Raw genomic sequence first — 14,067 nt, forward strand, 5'->3', positions numbered from 1 at the left:
GGGCTTAGCATAGATGGCCTTTACAATGTTAAGGAATGTTCCCACTATTCCTATTTTTTCTAGTGTTTTGAGCATGAAGGGGTGCTTTATTTTATCAAATGCTTTTTCTGCATCTATTGAAATAATCATGTGATTCTTGACTTTAAGTCTATTGATATGGTGAATGACATTTATTGATTTCCTGATGTTGAACCAACCTTGCATCCCTGGGATGAAACCCACTTGATCATGGTGCACTATCTTTTTAATATGTTTTTGTATACGATTTGCTAAAATTTTGTTGAGAATTTTTGCGTCGATGTTCATTAAGGATATTGGTCTGAAATTTTCTTTCCTTGATGAGTGTCTGTCTGGTTTAGGTATCAGTGTGATATTGGCTTCATAGAATGAGTTTGGGAGGGTTCCCTCCTCTTCTATTTTATGGAATACTTTGAGAAGTATTGGAATGAGCTCTTCTTTAAAGGTTTTGTAGAACTCGGCTGAGAACCCATCTGGTCCCGGACTTTTCTTTGTTGGAAGGCTTTTGATGACTTCTTCTATTTCAGTACTTGAAATTGGTCTATTTAAATTGTTTATGTCCTCCTCATTCAGTTTAGGCAATTCATATGTCTCTAGAAACCTGTTGATGTCTTCGAAATTTTCTATTTTGTTGGAGTATAGATTTTCAAAATAGCTTCTAATTATGTTTTGTATTTCAATCATGTCTGTTGTGATATTTCCTTGTTCATTCTGAATTTTAGTGATTTGGGTTTTCTCTCGTCTTCTCTTTGTTAGTGTGGCTAAAGGTTTATCAATTTTGTTTATTTTTTCGAAGAACCAACTATTTATTTTGTCAATTTTTTGTATTGTTTCTTTTGTTTCAATTTCATTGATTTCAGCTCTGAGTTTAACTATTTCCTGTTTTCTACTACTTTTGGTGCTGGTCTGTTCTTCTTTTTCTAGGGCTTTGAGCTGTAGTGTTAGGGCGTTTATTTTTCGAGTTTTAGTTCTTTTATTAAATGCGCTCCATGAAATAAATTTCCCTCTAAGTACTGCTTTCATAGTGTCCCAGAGATTTTGATATGATGTTTCTTTGTTCTCATTTACCTCTAAGAATTTTTTAATTTCCTTCCTAATATCTTCTGTTATCCATTCATCATATAATAGCATATTGTTTAATCTCCAGATGTTGGAATAGTTTCTGTGCTTTACTCTTTCATTTATTTCTAACTTCAATCCATTATGATCTGATAGAATACATGGTAGTGTCTCTATCTTCTTGTATTTGCTAACATTAGCTTTGTGGCATAATATATGGTCTATTTTAGAGAAGGATCCATGTGCTGCTGAGAAGAAATTGTATTCGCTCTTGGTTAGATGGTATATTCTATAAATGTCCGTTAAGTCTAAATTATTGATTGTGTTATTGAGATCTATGGTTTCTTTGTTCAATTTTTGTCTGGAAGATCTGTCCAGTGGTGAGAGAGGCGTGTTAAAATCACCTAGTATTATTGTGTTATGGTGTATTTGGTTTCTGAAATTGAGAAGGATTTGTTTGACATACATGGATGAGCCACTGTTTGGGGCATAGATGTTTATGATTGTTATATCTTGCTGATTTATGCTTCGCTTAAGCAGTATGAAATGACCTTCTTTATCCCTTCTGACTAACTTTGGCTTGAAGTCCACATTATCTGAAGTGAGGATGGATACTCCAGCTTTTTTGCTGAGTCCATGTGCATGGTATGTTTTTCCCCATCCTTTCACCTTTAGTCTATGGGTATCTTTTTCTATGAGGTGAGTCTCTTGCAGGCAACATATTGTTGGATCTTTCTTTTTAATCCAATCTGCCAGTCTATGTCTTTTGATTGATGAATTCAGGCCATTAACATTCAGGGTTATTATTGAGATATGATTTGTTTTCCCGGTCATTTGGTTCATTTTTTAAATTTTGTTTATTTGTTTGACACAACTTGTTTCCTCCTTTATTTGACAATTCCTTTAGGATAATTCCTCCCTTTGCTGATTTGCTTCTTTGTTTTTCATCTCTTCCTCATGGAATATTTTGCTGAGAATGTTCTGTAATGCTGGCTTTCTTTTTGTAAATTCTTTTAGCTTTTGTTTATCATGGAAGGATTTTATTTCATCGTCAAATCTGAAGGTAAGTTTTGCTGGGTATAAGATTCTTGGTTGGCATCCATTTTCTTTCAGGGCTTGAAAAATGTTGTTCCAGGCCCTTCTAGCTTTTAGGGTCTGGATTGAAAAATCTGCTGATATCCGTATTGGTTTCCCCCTGAATGTAATTTGGTTCTTTTCTCTCACAGCCTTTAAAATTCTGTCTTTATTTTGTATGTTAGACATTTTCATTATAATGTGCCTTGGTGTGGGTCTGTTGTAATTTTGTGTATTTGGAGTCCTATAAGCCTCTTGAACTTGATTTTCCATTTCATTCTTGAGATTTGGGAAATTTTCTGATATTATTTCATTGAATAGATTGTTCATTCCTTTGGTTTGTTTCTCTAAGCCTTCCTCAATCCCAATAATTCTTAAATTTAGCCTTTTCATGATATCCCATAGTTCTTGTAGATTCTGTTCATGATTTCTTACCATCTTCTCTGTTTGTTCAACTTTGTTTTCAAGGTTAAATATTTTGTCTTCAATGTCTGAGGTTCTGTCTTCCAGGTGTTCTATCCTATTGGTCATGCTTTCTATGGAGTTCTTAATTTGGTTTGTTGTTTCCTTCATGTCAAGGATTTCTGTTTGGTTTTTTTTCAATATCTCTAACTCTTTATTGAAATGATATTTTGCTTCCTGTATTTGCTCTTTTAACTGTCGATTGGTGCGATCATTCAATACCTGCATTTGCTCTTTCATCTCATCGTTTGCTTCCCTGATCATTTTAATTATGTACAATCTGAACTCCTTTTCTGTCATTTCTTCTGCCATGCTGTCATTGGGTTTTATTGATGTAACATCTAGATTTGTTTGCAGTATTTTCTTTCCTTGTTTTCTCATATTGTTCAGGAGGTATCAGTGGACCGCTGAGATATTGCAGATTTCCTTTATTGACTTACAATGTCCCTGAAGATTTCTATATATATCCCCTCTTAGCCTTCAGTAGGCTGAAGTCTTGGAGGAAGTTGATAATACGGTGCTCCACAAGGAATCTGCCTCTTTAGGAGTGGTGGCCTTCAGGTGGGGTATATTTCCTGCTAGTGGGCAGAGGTGCCTCCACTTGTTGACCAATGGTCATCCAAAGGGGAACTAGGCTGCGGGCTGAGGCAAGGCCTCTTTGGGCCTGTGTCTCTGGTTTTACCGTCCTTGTGGGGAAACCTCACCCGGCAGGGAAGACTCACCCGGTGGGGAGGTCTCGCTGGTCAGTTCCCTCCTAGAGGTTCCCCTCAATTTACAGCTACCACCTGGGCTGGGGTGCCTTCCTCTGCAAAGTTCCCAGGGGCCTGGCCCTACCTCCTGGGCCTGGGAGCCTCACCCTTCGCTGATGAATCTCCTTAGGCTGCCCCTCCTCAGAGAATCTGCCCGCAGTCCTGGAACCTTCGCTCTGCCCCTATGCCTATCTCTGTGCGGCTCTTCCACCAAGAAGCCTCCTAGATCCTGGGACCCTGCTCTGCACCTAATCACCTGGCTATGCGGCCCCTCCTCTGAGCAGCCACCTGGGGCCCCGTACAATCGCTCTGAGTCCCAGAGACTCGCCACACGCCTCTTCCTCCAGACAGCCGCCCAGTATTCCGGTGTGGTCACTAGGAGACCAAGCAACTCACTGTGTGCCTCCTCTCACCAACCACCCGTAGCCCGGGGCAATCAATCACTCCGAGTCGAAATGACCCTCCCTGTTCCTCCTCCTCCTCCAGGTAACCTCTCGGGTGTTCAGGAGCGGTCACTCTGAGTGGCTCTGAATCCACGTGACCCGCTGCACGTGTCCTCTGGGCAACTGCCCGGAGCTCTGGTGCGGCCACTCGAGATCAAGCGATCCACCGCGCTTCTCCTCCAGGCAGCCCCACTGTGTTCAGGAGCGGTCGCTTTAAGTCCAAACAACTCACCACTCGCCTCCTCCTCTGAGCAGCCGCCTGGAGCTCTAATGCAGTCACTGCGAGTCCACACAACCCGCCGCGCTCCTCCTCCTCCTCCTCCTCCTCCTCAGGGCAGGCCCCGGTGTTCAGAAGTGGTCTGAGTCCAAACAGCTCGCCACGCAGCCCCTCCTCTGGCAACTGCCTGTAGCTCTGGTATAGCCACTCCGAATCCAAGTGACCGCGCTCTTCCTCCTCTTCGTCCTCAGGGCAGGTCCGGTGTTCAGAAGCGGTCTGTGTAAGTCCAAACAGCTCGCCGCGCAGCTTCTCCTCTTGCAACTGCCTGTAGCTCTGGTATAGTCACTCCGAATCCAAGCGGCCACACTACTCCTCCTCCTTCTCAGGGCAGGCCCCAGTGTCCTGAGTCCACACAGCTCTCCTCGCCACTCCTCCCCTGGGCAGCCACCGGAGCCCCAGTGGTTGCTCCGAGTCCCAGCGCTGTGCTGAGCGGCCTCCTCTACGACGCTCCCTGTTGTCCGAGTTCACTGCTCCAGCGGGGGGAGGGGCGTCTCGCCGGCAGCTCTACTTCTCAAGTTCCCTGCATTCTGGGACTACCGTCCCATCTGGGACGCCTCCCCAATGGGAGAGACTCACCCGGCTGCTTTCAGTTGGTCCCAAGTCTCTCAATTTCTCCTCTTTTGAATCCTGAGTCCTGGAGCAACATGAAATGCAGCCACCCTCTAGGCCGCCATCTTGAAACTCTACATTTGTTAATTTGGGTCTTCTGTCTTTCTTTTGCTTATTTTAGCTAAGGGTTTATGAATTTTATTTATCTTTTCAAAGAATCAACTCTGTTGTGTTGATCCTTTGTATTGTTTTCTTTTTAATTCCCAATTTCATTACTTGTGACTGATCCTAATTATTCACTGTCTTCTACTGATTTTGGAATTAGTTTGTTTTTTCTGTCCTAAGGCCTTGAGGTGGAGCATTAGATTATTTATTTGGACTCTTTCTTTTTTAATGTAGGCACGCAGTGCTGTAGATTTTCCTCTTAGAATTGTCTTCATACTGTTTCAGAGTTTTTGATATGTTGTATCTCTATTCTCATTTGTTTCTAAGAATTTCTTGATTTCTTCTGTAATTTCTTCTACAAGAGTATTAGTCAAAAGTATTATTTAAAAGAGCATTATTCAATCTCCATGTGTTTATGTGGTTTCTATTATTTTTCTTGCTGTTGATTTCTTGTTTCATTCCATTATGATCTAATAGGGTACATGGAATTATCTCAGATTTTTATATTTGCTAGGATTTACATTGTGACCTAGAATATGATTTATTTTTGAAAAGGTGCTATGAGCTATTGAGAAGAAAGTAAATTCAACTGTTTTGGGGTGAACTAGTCTATAGATGTCTATTAGGCCTGTTTGATTTATAGTATTATTTAGGTCATAAATATCTGTATTGATTTTATGTTGAATGAGCTGTCTTGGTGATAGGAGTGTGTTGAAATCACTTAGTATTATTGTATCTGGGGTTTAATGTCAAGAAGTATTTTTAAAATGCAATTAGGTGCACTGACAATTGGAGCATATATATTTACTGTTATTGTATTTTCTTGTGGGATTGTTCCCTTTACCAGTATACAGTGGCCTTCTTTGTCTCTTTTGATTAACTTTTGCTTGATATTTGCTTTGCCAGATGTGAGAATAGCTACTCCTACTGGTTTTCAGACTGCATTTACATGAAATATATGTTTTTTCTTTTTTTTAACTTTCAGCCTGTGGGTGTTTTTGCCTTTGGAATGAGTCTCTTACAAAGAGCACATAGTTGGATATATATTTTTTTTCTTTTTATTTAAAATTTTTTTATTTGTTCTAATTAGTTGTACATGACAGTCAAATGCATTTATACATTTTGATAGATGATACATAAATGGAGTGTCATTTCTCATTTTTCTGATTATACATTTTATAGGATCACATCAGTCATGCAGTCATATATGTACATGAAGTAATGTATGTTTCACTCTACTATCATTCTTAGCCCTATACCCCTTCCCCTCCCTTCACTCCCCTCTATCTAATGTAAAGCAACTCTATTCTTTCCTATCTCCCCCACCCCCTTATTGTGAATTAGTATCTGCATATCTTAGAAAACATTGGCCTTTGGTTTTTTGGGTTTGGCTTCTTTCATTTAGCATGACATTCTCCAACTCCATCCATTTACCAGCAAATGCCATAATTAATTAATTTATTTATTTTTATTGACTGCATTTTCATTCATTGTACACAAATGGGGTACAACTTTTCGTTTCTATGGTTGTGCACAATGTAGATTCATACCATTTGTGTAATCATACATGTTCATAGGGTAGTGTTGTCTGTCTCATTCCACCATCTTTCATACCCCTGTCCCCTCCTCCCTCTCATTTCCCTCTACATAATCTAAAGTTCCTTCATTCTTCTCTCATCCCCAACCCCCCACCCCCATTATGTATCATCATCCACTTATCAGGGAAAACATTCAACCTTTGGTTTTTTGGGACTGGCTTATTTCACTTAGCATGATATTCTCCAATTCATCCATTTATCTGAAAATGCCATAATTTCATTCTTCTTTAAAGGTGACTAATATTCACATTATCTTTGTTCATTCATCTGTTGATTTTAAGACCTTTGGGTATTTTTAGTCCATTCTGCCAGTCTATGTCTTAAGTGGAGAGTCTAGACCATTTACTATCAGTGTTATTATGGAAAGATATTTGTTATTTTCTGCCATTTTGGTTTGTTTGTTATATTTAATTTGGTCTTGATTTTTGTTTAATTAGTTGCTCTTCTAGTGAGCTTCATCTATTTGGGAACTTTGGGTTTATTTTTGAGTTCTAGCTTAGTGGTAGGGAGTATTTTATTCTATTCTTATCATGGAAAGTTTTTATTTCTTCATTGATTTTGAAAGATGGTTTTGCTGGCTATAGCAATCTTGCTTAGCAATTGTTTTCTTTCAGAACTTGGAATATCCCATTCCAGATCCTCCTTGATTTTAGGATCTGGGTTGAGAAGTTGGAAGTCTGAGCCTTGTTGGTTTGCTTCTAAATGTGACTCATCATTTTTCTCTAGCAACTTTTAATATTTTTTTCTTATTTTCTGTGTTAGACATTTCTACAACGATGTGTCTTGGGGAGGTTCTCTTTTTCAATCTGTCTATTTAGATTTCTTTATGATTCCTATATGTGGATGTCTATCTCATTTCTAAGGTAGCAAAGTTTTCTGCTCTTACCTTTCAAAAGAGAATCTTAAGGTATTTAGCATGTATTCCCATGTTGTCTTCTACCCCAGTAATTCTCAGGTTTGGGCTCTTGTTCCAGAATTCTTGTATGTTTCTGGTCATGGTCTTTCCCCTTCTGTTTATTGCATTCTGAGTATTAAAGTTCAAATACCCTGTCTTCAAGGTCTGAAGTTCTGCCATCAAGACCTGAAGTTTTATTTTCTACATAATCTAATTTGTGGTGATGCCTCAAATGAATTTTTAATTTGCTTTATTGTGACTTTCATGTCCAAGAGTTCTGATTGTTTTCTTTTCAGTGTTTTTATTTCTTTATTAAAATGGTCTTTCATTTCCTGTATTTGCTCTCTTTTAATTTTTTTTCCTTTGGTACTGGAAATTGAACTCAATGATGTGTAACCACTGAGTCACATCCCCAACTTTGCACATCAGTTGAAATGGATTCCTCTTCCTTTTTTGTATGTGTATCCTTTTGCATGTAGTTATATTTTTTGTTCTGATGCCTCTCCATATTTTTGATGTTCAAGTAGATTTTCAGGAGTAGGACCTGAGGTCTCCCTTTAGTTGTTTATACTTGGGACCTGGGTATTGGTTTGGGGTTTTCTCTCCCTCTTCTATATGTTGAAGTATTTTTGAGGCTTGAGTTGGGGTAGTTTATGTGATGTGAAGTTAGTTCTCTGTTACTTTGCTTAGTTGTGAGAATTGCTCAGCAGCAGAATCTCTGCTCTGTGAACTTGAAGTGTCCCAATCACTTTCCAGCCCCTCTTAGAGAAAGGGGGAGCACCTTGAAATACATGTCCCCTGTCTACTTTCACTTCTGTAATAACAATTACCACCTGTGTAGGAATTGTAGGGTCAGCATTTAATGTCATAATGAACAATAAGCAACAATAAACTACATCAGACATGAAACAACAGATGTCCACTACATTATCCACTGTACTAATAATCTCAACAACATGAATGGGATAGGAATTACATAAACTATATAATTCTGTCAGTTAATGGAATTATAGTTTCTTTAAGGGAAGATAAATAGGGGAGGAAGGCAAGAGAAAGTTCAAAATATTTCAAAAATGAACAGAGGAGGGCTGGGGAGATAGCTCAGTTGGTAGAGTGCTTACCTCACAAGCACAAAGTTCTAGATTCAATCCCTAGCACTGCAAAAAAGAACAGAGGAGAAGCAGGATATAGGTAGCAGATGATGGCTATAAAGAAGGAGTAAAATATAGCTTAAAGTAATAAAATAGTGAAAGAGAAGAAGAGTGGACAAGAAAATTTGGTCAGTAGTTGGGGAAGAGAGTGAGGAAGAGGTAGTGAGAGGAACAAGAACCTAGGCATGAACAAATGAATGAATGTAAGATTCAAACAACACAAAACCACATATAATTTTCCCCACCAAAGTCAAACCAAGGCTAAATAATAAACAGATGAAGAAGAAAGCAATAATTAAAGTGAAAGTAAAATTATGTGAATATAATTGTAAATCCATCCATACAGTGAGAACATCACACACACACACACACACACACACACACACCCATACCCCCATCACCAGCACATACACACATAACACACAATCACACTGAATGGAAAAAAAGTAAAAAATAAAATTGAATAAAAAAGAAAAATTAAATCTATAAAATAACATAATGGAATAGGGTGAAAAGATTAAAATTCTTAATGGCTTGTTTCTGCTGAGGTGACCAAAACTGTTGGCAAAGATGGACTTTCATGGCTTCTGCTGTTGTCCATTCTTTGTATTTATTTTTGGGATTCTGTAACCCTTGCGTAAAGGGCTATCGGTTGGTGTCTCTCACCAAGCTGCCAGCCAATGTGGTCAGGAGCCACAGATGGTTGTAGTGGCTCTCAGCTTCTCGTCTCACAGTGCTGGACGGAGTAGATGGGAGTGCTGACTACTGGTGTTCTCCCCTTATGGGGCTGGTGCAGAGTTCTCAATTGGAAGTTCTAGTACTTGGGATTTAGTCATGGCTGACCTTTGAAACTCTGTTGGTGGGTATTTGAGATTTGATCTGTACTTTGTGCTGCTGGAGAGATGCTGATCTCTGCTAGATGTCTGGGCCTCCAGAGTCTCCCATGAATTCCACTGTAGGATGTGGAGTCTAAACCTCCAGAGGACTCACCTTCACTGTGATGGATGTGAATTAGGATCAGACCTGGAGCAGATGTTCCTGTATAACCAGTTGTTGGCATCTTCCTAAAAGCTCATATGGGATGCCAGCTATAAAGAGCTCTCTCTCCTCAGTATTCTGAACCTGGCACAACTCTCTCTTCACCTGTTTTAGTCCCATTGTTCCAGACACACTCTGGACCACATAATAGATGACTCTGGGCCAGGCTGGCAACTTCCTTTATGAATTATTGATCTCCTGCCTCTGCTCACTGCCATGTGACCACTTATAAATGGTTCCTGCAGCTGATGACCCTGGTTCCTGCCAACTACCCACCCGTAGGCTGAGTGATGTGGGTTGCTTTTACTCAACAACTTCCCCCATCCCTCTGGGCTCATTAAGACCAGCCTTCCTCTCTTTCTTGTAAGTTTCCGCAAAGCCAATTTTTTTTCACAGTGCTTCCTTCTCTCTCTGCCTCTGCTCCCCCTTCCTCAGCGGCTATAGCTGCTGCCATGGCCACTGCCACCACCACCTCCACCACCACCTCCAGCCAAGCTGATGCATTTCTACCATAGTTTCTTATCTTATGTTTGAAGCGTCTGACTTTCTCTGTCTCTATCATTCCTTTTACTGTCCAATGTTGAATTTCATGAATTTCCTTAGTTACCCACCTCACTGAGAAGCAGCCTTCCCACTTTTTAAATCTTTTTTTCAACTTGCATAATTTTAAGTTTTAATGAGATAAAAAATGAACAATAAAACCACACAGACATGTATGTCATAACATTAAATAAGAGCATGGACAAATTTTAAAGCTGCCACCTTCCTTATAATTGTTTTGAAGAGCATTGTCACAACATTTATAATGGCATATATTTATAAAAGATGTTTAAGACTGGTTGGTAATTTAGTTTTGTTTTGGATTTTCTTTTAAAATAATTTGAGAATAGTTATGAATTTACAAAGACTATTTCTATATGATATGTTGACTCTAAACTTGAAAGGTAAATACTCTATCAATCCTGTGGACTGCAAATATAAATGTAACTTCTTAAATCCTGTTGGTTCACATTTTTAAAAAGCATCCTCATTTCTTTAAAGTTAAGTACTACCCATGACTTTTGCAAGGCTCTTGTAGACATAACATATTCCATTGTGAAGGGCTGATTTTATGTGACTATCCAAATCAGAGTCTGATGTAGAGCTAAAAATCAAATGGCATTATGAAAAAGTTATCATCCCGGGCAGCATAATCAATTTTTCAGACAATACAGCTTCTAAAGCTCTCACCATCCTAGTTCCCCTTCTTCTTGCTTCCATGTACATATTTCTTTCTTTTAAGGAAGCAAAAAATATGTAAGCTCACCAAAATTCTGAACATCACAGTCTGAATTGCATTGAATGGAAGCAGCTTTAGCATAAGGTATTTCATCACAGATGTTTTCTTCATTCTGGGTCAAGGCGAGGTAAAATGGGAAGAATAAGGGGAGGGGGTCTGGGGGTGAGAATGAAAGTAGAGTGAAACAGACATCATTACCTCATGTACATATATAACTGCATGACCCATGTGATCCTGCAATATGTATGATCAGAAAAATGAGAGATTACACTCCATTTATTTATGATCTATCAAAATGTATAAATGCACTCTACTGTCATGTATAGCAAATTAGAGAAAATAATAAAAAAAAAAAAGATTCCCAAATGCAGAGTCTTGAGTTGTGAAGTATCCAGATGAATGTGCATGTGCATGCTGCAAAGCTGCCTTCTGTTGGGCTTCGACACGCTGCTGTTCTGCATGATCCTGGAAGTCCTTATTAAGAACAGGTCCCTGCCATAAAGAACGATAAAATTATGGCATTTGCAGGCAAATGGGTGAAATTGGAGACCATCATGCTAAGTGAGATAAGCCAATCTCAAAAAACTAAAGGACAAATGATCTCGTTGATAAGTGGATGATGACACATAAGGGGGAGGGTGGGGGGAGTTAGTGTTAGGGTTAGGGTTAGGTTTAGGGTTAGGGTTAGGGAGGGGGGCAAGAATGGAGGAAGAAAGGACTGTTTAGAGGGAAAAGAAGGGTGGGAGGGGTGGGGGGGAGGGAAAAATAATAGATTGAATCAAACAACATTACCATATGTAAATTTATGATTATACAAATGGTATGCCTTTAACCCATGTACAAACAGACAAACAACATGTATCCCATTTGTTTACAATAAAAAAAAAAAAAAAAAAAAAAAGAACAGGTCCTGAGAGTATAATGCTATTAGCTCAAAAGGATGATTTGTTGAAGATTGGTTCCGCATAAGTCATTTTCTTTTCTCTTTGTCCAGTTCTGGCAAGATTGCAACTCTGTTTTGAAAATCTTATCCTTAAGGATTTGCTGACATCTTCTGATTTTCTGTTTCAATTATGTTCAGAAGCATTTTACAATCACCAGGGATGTGCTGGGGAGGTCTTGCTGCTGGTTGCAGCTGTCAAAGTGGAACAGACCACCTAGAGACAGGGAAAAGCTCCACAATGTGCCACTGTTTAGATCTTGAGCTCAGGAACTGCTGGGAAGTGTACCCTTCCTTATTAATCTGTCATCTCCCTGAATTAAAAAAGACCATTTAGGGCTGGGGTTGTGACTCAGCGGAAGAGCACTTGCCTAGCATGTGTGAGGCACTGGGTTCAATCTTCAACAGGACATATAAATAAAATAAAGGTCCACTGACAACTAATATATATATATATATAAAATATAAACTAAACTAAAATATATATATATATATATTAATATATATATGTGTGTGTGTATGTGTGTGTGTTGTGTGTGTGTGTGTGTACATATATATATATATTTTTTTTATTTATTTATTTTTTAAAGGCCATTTAAAAAAATTAAATTGGGCACAGTGATTCATTCCAGTAACCCCGGTGGCTAAAGTTCAAGGCCAGCCTTAGCAACTTAGTGAGGCCCTAAGCAACTTAGTGAGACCCTTTTTCAAAATAAATAAAAAGGGCTGGGGATGTAGCTTAGTGGTAAAGTACCTTGGGTTTCATCCCCAGTACAACAACATAAAACAAAAAACCAAAACATTAAAACATATTCTACTGTGCAAATCAAAAGTATTTTTATTTTAACATGAGATGTAGAAAATACCTGATCCCTGCCTTTGAGTGACAGGGTCAGAGTTGGTGTGTTCATCTATGAATGTTCAAGAACGCAGGGAGATTATAGACTCAGGAACCCATCCACCTTGTTGCAGGGGAGGGAACAGGTCCAAGGTTAAGGTTATTTAAGGCCAAGGAATGTGCCCAAAGATTCAGCACCTGTGGCGTCATAGAAATAGTGGAGCCAGATGGGAGTAAGGGCTTTCTAGTTCAAGTTCTCGATGGTAGCTATCCAGGATCATCTTTTACAGGCAGGGCAGCTTTTGAGTAAGATTTTAACAAAGAACCCCTCAACTAGGAGCAGTATGAGAACCACCACTTCCAGTTGAATTTCGTGTTTTTCAACTGATGAAATGGGGAAAGTAGGAAGAGAGAGAAGTACTCAAAGTCTCCTACCCTTGGCCTCAGGGTCCAGGGCCAGGGACCCTTAGTTTTTTGTCTGTCCATTCATTAGTTGCTGGCCATTGTTCTAAGTGCATTATAAGTGTCATCTCATAGATTCTCAACACCTCCAGAATATGGATGGACTTCTGATCCCCATTGTACCAAGGAGGAAGAGAGCTGCCCAAGGCCAGATGGCCAGTGTTACAACCAGGTTTTGTTGCTCGGTGGAGCCCACTACAACTGTCCATCTTCCCTTATGGGAGGCTGCATGGCATTTATAGTGACTCGATAGCCCACAATGGGAAGCAGTGTCTGAGTCTTGTTCCTCTGAAGAATCCAGTACACTCTCCAGGGGTTCCGTACTAAGCTGGCTAGGAGAGTGACTCTGGGGAAGAAACCAGTCAAGAGGGTCAAGCCTCAGACTCAAGGGAGGAGAAATCCCAGATTCTGGCCTGCTGGCTTGAAGATTGTCTAGGGTTTTCTGAAACACTGCCCTCTCCTTCTTAAACATGTAGGCCTATGAAAATATCCCCTAACCTTAGAGATTATGTGGATTGAGGGGCTGTCAAGGGTGACCTGGTTCAGTGTCCAGCCTTGAGTTCTTGACCAGCTGTACATGTTGGTCCTCAGGGTGTTTGTGAACACTATGTCTCCTCCCACCACTGTCCCATAATTAAAGACATCACTCCCTCCTGCCACTACTTAAATGCCTCCTCCTAGTAGGTCTCCTGCCTCCAACCCTTCCAGTCTACCCAGCACACTGTAAATGTTACTCCCAAATCAGATGACATCATTCTAATTTTTATAACCTGTTCTTAGTTCCCTGTCACCTCTGGGACAAAGCCTAAACCCCCTTGCCCACAGTATGAGGCCCTTTATGGCATGATTCCTGGCTACATCTTCGTTTCTTTGTAATGCCACTCCCCAACCCAGACCCTTAGTGGTTATTTTATTTCATTCCTGGTTCCTGCCTGAACTGACTTGAAACTTCTTGCCTTCATCTTATGCATAAAATGTCTCCTGTGAGAACTGTCCTTTATTGCATCCTCCCCAAAGTTCCCTTCCTTAGAGAGAGCCCAGGCTGAGTTAGTGCTCCTTCCCCTTATTCG

The 14,067-nt window shown here is 39.8% G+C and overlaps 1 protein-coding gene across 5 annotated transcripts in view; it reads left to right on the top strand.

The window, feature by feature from the left end:
• Positions 1–14,067, top strand: part of CASP8 (caspase 8) — a 47,262-nt gene that overhangs the window by 16,262 nt on the left and 16,933 nt on the right. The gene's annotated exons all lie outside the window — the stretch shown is intronic.

The sequence above is a fragment of the Sciurus vulgaris genome (genome assembly GCF_902686455.1).
Source record: "Sciurus vulgaris genome assembly, chromosome: 3".
NCBI lineage: Eukaryota > Metazoa > Chordata > Mammalia > Rodentia > Sciuridae > Sciurus > Sciurus vulgaris.